This window comes from Dipodomys spectabilis, unplaced genomic scaffold (genome assembly GCF_019054845.1).
Source record: "Dipodomys spectabilis isolate Male_0828 unplaced genomic scaffold, ASM1905484v1 ptg000295l, whole genome shotgun sequence".
NCBI classification, from domain to species: Eukaryota; Metazoa; Chordata; class Mammalia; order Rodentia; family Heteromyidae; genus Dipodomys; species Dipodomys spectabilis.
Window position 1 is genome coordinate 4,422,699 of NW_024870972.1, and position 5,278 is coordinate 4,427,976.

Below are 5,278 nucleotides of genomic sequence, written 5' to 3' on the forward strand. Positions count from 1 at the left end.
ATTTATTTATACTACAAATTCACTCTTATAACTACAAAGATTCTAAAAATAACTGAAGCATAGTGTCACAAAGGGCATAATTTAACTTCATCATGTACATTCAAAGGACTGTGCTAATAGAAACAAAGTTATACTAAAAATTAGCTCACACAATTCACTTCCATTCTTTTATCCTATATATTTTAGTTTCATAAAAACTGTCTTTTGATAAAATGATGCATAAAAAGCCTATATCCCCACTTACATTTTCAGATTTTAACAATGTTTATTTCAGAAATGTCTTTAGCTGTATAGTCAAAGAACTGAAATAACACTAAAGTATTCAAAGGTTTTCAGAAATTGAAAGACTTGCTCTTGGATGTTATTTATACTGGAAAAGATCTTCAAAAAGCCTTATTTGTTAAAGATGTGATAGTTACTCCCACAAAAGAACTATTAATGAAGAAACCTTTGTATGTAAAATACGACTGAAAATGCATCCACAATCTGGAGGTGATACATGCTTTTTTTGTTTGTTTGTTTTTGCAATGTATATCTAACAAACATATCCACAATACTGATTTTCAGTCAATATGATCGGATATTCAAACCTAAAAAATACGGGATTTATTCAGATAATATGATGTTAGGAAAATGAACCCTTAGATATATATTTAAAGGTATTTTTCTTTCATGCATTTGTTTCTAACACATTTATAAGATTATTTCTTTGTTGCTTTGTATGTCTCTCCCACAGTATAATCCCTGCTTTCACTATATTTGATGTCGGTACAATTTGTAGAGGAGAGGGGGAAAAACAAGTCCTTTAAGGATACAACAATGAGAAGTACAAGTTGTCATGTCGAAAACGAACTTTACAACTTTGTTGCGGGGGGGGGGGGGGGAGGGGAAGGGGGGATGGGGGCAGGGCGGAGGATTGTTTAGGGGGAGGGGAGAGGCTGGGAAGGGATGTGAAGGGCAAAGAAAGGAGGAGGCTGCAATGCTTGATAAGAAATGTACTCACTATTTTGCCCATGTAATTGTAACTCCTCTGTACAGTATTTTCACAATAAAAAAAAAACAAAGTATGTCCAAAAAAATTTTAGTGATTAGGAAAAATGATAATTTGACTTATTACAAAATAATACATAATCCACTCACCACAGTTGTTACATTTTCCCTGTCTCTCCACATGTGACCATTTAATTTATTTTTAGTTCATTCATTCATTCATTCATTCATTAGTTTGGTGCTAATACTAGAGCTTGAACTCAGGGCCTGGCTCTGTCTCAGAATTTGTTATTTATTTTGTTTTAATTTTCTCAAGGCTAGCATTTTACTGCTTATAATACAGCACCATTTCAAGCTTCTGTGGTTACTTTCAAATCATAATCTAATGGACTTTTTTTCTTGGTCTGCTTTCAAAGCACAATCATCAGATTTCATCTTTCTGATTAGGTAGGATTAAAGACCTGAGCCACCTCTGTGGCTCTTACTTTTTCCTATACTTATGTAATGCACATACTTAGATAGTAATTTAAAACTGTGAGCATAGAAACAAGATGTACAATGATGATATTGTACTGTCAGAAATTCAAGTTAATAATGTAAATTTCTTCTTAAGACCATACAGAAAAAATATTTAAGAAGAAATCTGATGGTGTGTGTGTATATTTGTGTTTATGTGTGTGCTGTTGCAATATGTTCCACATATAAGCCCTGTGCTGGTGTGTCCAGCCATTCACAGTTATTGGATAAATATCTTCCTTGAGATACCAACTCATCGACAATGTCTAAGTGTCCACTCTAGGCTTCTCAATGAAGAGGATTATACTTATCCTCATACCTAGTATTCATATGAGTGGCCTTTTTGGAAAGTAGTGTCTGCACTGTAGTAAGCTGCAAGGCAAGCACTCTACACTGAGCCACCTTCCCAGCCCAAGGATTAATATTCTTATCTGTAATTTGGTCAAAGCTATGTCTCTTTGTGTAGGCGACTAAAAATGTATTTACTAATTTCAAGTAAATACATAAATTCTATTTCCATCTCTTTTAAAAATAAAAAACAACTTGTTTGCTCTGTAAATTGATTAGAAGCATGGATTTTGTGGCTAGCTTGGTCATTGCACATCTGTATCTCTTTTCCTCTCTCTGTTTTATGGTTCTCTTAGACAATATGATTGCTCCATAATTATCCTAATTTATTTTGCTTTTATATTTTTTTTTGTTGCATCATTTCACTTTCTGCTCTGTCATTTCCAAAAACAGCACCACATGAACAGAAAAATCCAGAAGTGGTGCTGTGGCTCAAGAGGTAGAGCGCTTGCCTTGATTTGAAGAGCTCAAGGACAGTGCCCAGGCCTCGAGGTCAGGCCCCACAACTAATTTTAAAAAAAAGAATCTAAATACTTGATAATTCTACTAACAAATCTGACTGAAATCAGTTGAATCACACTTTTCCTGTACAATGAAGGAATAGGTCCAGGCTAGGAAAGCAGCTAGAGAAGGCAGGCAGATTGTATCTGTGACAAAACTTTGTGGAAAATGGAATCGAGGATTACTGACTGGTGATTCACTTGCACTTGAAGCATGATTCTGAATTATTGCTTGCTAATTCTGAACTATTGCTTTGATCATTATATTCTCCAAGAAGAAAAAGTGAAATTTAATTGATAACAAAGGACTACTAATACATTTTGACTTCTCATTAAGCATCTTCAATCATCAAAATCACTTGAAGACAATAGATAGGCCTATTTTTAGACGAAAACAAGTGTCTTTAAAAAAACAAGAATTTAGGTAGTCATACAAAGAACTTCTATTTTACTACTGCATTATACATTTTTTCTAATGTTGGACACGAACATTAGAAAGCTACTAGAAAGCTCTTAAAGACCATATGTTGAATAGTGAGTTCTCTTACACTATAACATGGTATTTCCCAAATCTTTTACATAGAAGGCATTGTTTCCTATTTTCTCATTCCTAGAATAAGCTGCACATGAAGACACCACTGGTCCTCATTTTCAGTCTGTACCTTTGAATACTGAGGAAAATCTTTCCTCTGCTCCCTATAATTCACTACTCTCCAGTTAGAATAATTTAGAATAGTAAAAATGGAAAAAGAGAAAATAAATCATGGTGAAAAAACATATGCAGAAAATTCACCAGTTTTTTCTGACCAGTTCAACCAATGTGAACTATTGGGGAAATACATGGACACCTCATTCCCACTGGTACTCAAAATCTCTGGTTAGGCAATTCTGACGAAGACAAGGAACAAGATGAAAAAGTGAGGAATGGTATCAATTGCAAGAAAAAAATGGAGTAGGATCCAAGCAAATTTCTTCTTTGGAATGCGGAAATTTATTGGCTTACTATGGTGCGAAGACTACTTTCCAAAATGGCCACCCAGATGAATACTAGGGATGAGGATGAGTATACCCCTCTTCATCGGGAAGCATAGAGTGGACACTTAGACATTGTCCATGAGTTGGTAGCTCAAGGCAGATATTCATGCAATAACTGAATGGCTGGACACCCCTGCACAGTACTTATATGTGGAAAAATACCAGAGAGGCTTTTAAATTACTTCAGCATGATGAAGATACCAATCCCCAAACTAAAGGCCTCTTGACCTCCTTGCATCTTGCTGCTGGGAATAGAAATAGCAAAGATACTCTGTATCTCCTTCTGTTGAATCATTATATCAAACCAGGCTGAAGAACAACTTTGAAGAAACTGCATTTGATATTGCCAAAAGGATAAGTATGTATCACTACCTCTTGGAAGTTGTCGAAGGCTGTACAAATTGTTCTTCTAAGTCATAATGGTTTGGTTAAGTTTCTTAAATTTCAAAAATGCCAGTCCATCTTTTGTGTCCCTACAAATTTTTTTCACAATACAAACCAACAGAAATATCTTACTATAAAAATTTATGTATTCCATGGTATTCTTCCAAGTGAATTGCATGACTTTGATATCAAAATGTATTCAAGAGTTGTTTGTATACATCTGTAATAATTTCTGCAGAGTTTGTGATTCTTTAAATCAGAAATAATTTTAACTTATCTGTTGAAATGAATAGTATAGAAACTAAAGATATTCCGGGTGTAATGTCCATAATCTATTTCATTCTCTCCTAGATATAATACTTTGAATTCTACATTGTTATATAATGTATAGATTCATTAATAAATGTGACCTTTCAGATTGCATTCCATATAGAAGAAATTTAAGATTGCTTTTTTTTCATAGTTTCTTATATTAATTTATTTCTTTGGGATAAAATGGCAATATTATCTAATTTCAAGTTTTGTAAAGGTTATGCTATGTAAAGGCCTTTCTAAGGTGAAAATTTAATACACTGATGTCAAACTAACCTTTAATTCTATGAATTACATGTATTGTTGCACTTGTATTTTTGTAATCAACTTTTTAATAACTGTTTTTCATTTATTGCATCAGAAGAATGAAAAATATGGAGTAGTTCACAAATTTTCATATCATCCTTGTGCAAGTGCCATGTTAATCTCTGTATTGTTGTAATTTGGGTAGACCTGCTTCTGAAGCATGTAGTATCCTCTAAATTTAAGTACGTAAAGATACAGTCTTTATACAGGCATATATCCATGGTTGCCTATTTGTAACAAGGAACCCTTATTGCTACTAAAAATGCTATTGATCTTATTTCTCTAAATTTCTGTGTACAGTGGAAAAAACTTATATAGTTTGGTCGATTGCTCACATTTACAATTTTTTTGTCAATGACTATTTTGTCATTTTCATTTTAAATTTGATCATACTTTGAAAGCCTTTACAGATAAGTCCAAAGGTGGTGGCTTCTCAAGTACTTACTTATCAACTGAGTTAGCTTTGTGGAGCTAATGGATTCAAAGTAAGCCTTGCTTAAGAGCTACTTCTAACTTTCTGCAGCTTAAAATTTCCCAAATGATGTCTTGTTGGGACAAATGTCTACCTGAACTGTGAACACTCAGGGTCTATGTTGAGAGGGCAGAATGATGCAGGCTCCAGCCTCGGGATTATCTGAGGACTGTGTTTGGGATTAGGAAAGCTCTTGGAACGCCAGGCTATAGAGGGAAAATGTTCCCTCTCCCTATCTAAAAACACATGTCACAGACTCCTGGGAGCTGAGGAAGTGGCTCTTCTGCTTGCTTAAGCATAGATGAGAGGCTGGTCAAGCAATTTCCTGAGATTGGAGAAGTGGTTTGAGCTTGCTCTAAAATAGTTTAGATAATAATATACCTAGACATTGTCTCATAGATTAAGTAAAAATGTC

General features: G+C 34.2%; 1 pseudogene; it reads right to left on the reverse strand.

Moving 5' to 3' along the window:
- Window positions 1–4,453: 4,453 nt before the first annotated feature.
- On the reverse strand, window positions 4,454–4,553 carry LOC122127011 (annotated as a pseudogene).
- Window positions 4,554–5,278: the final 725 nt, after the last annotated feature.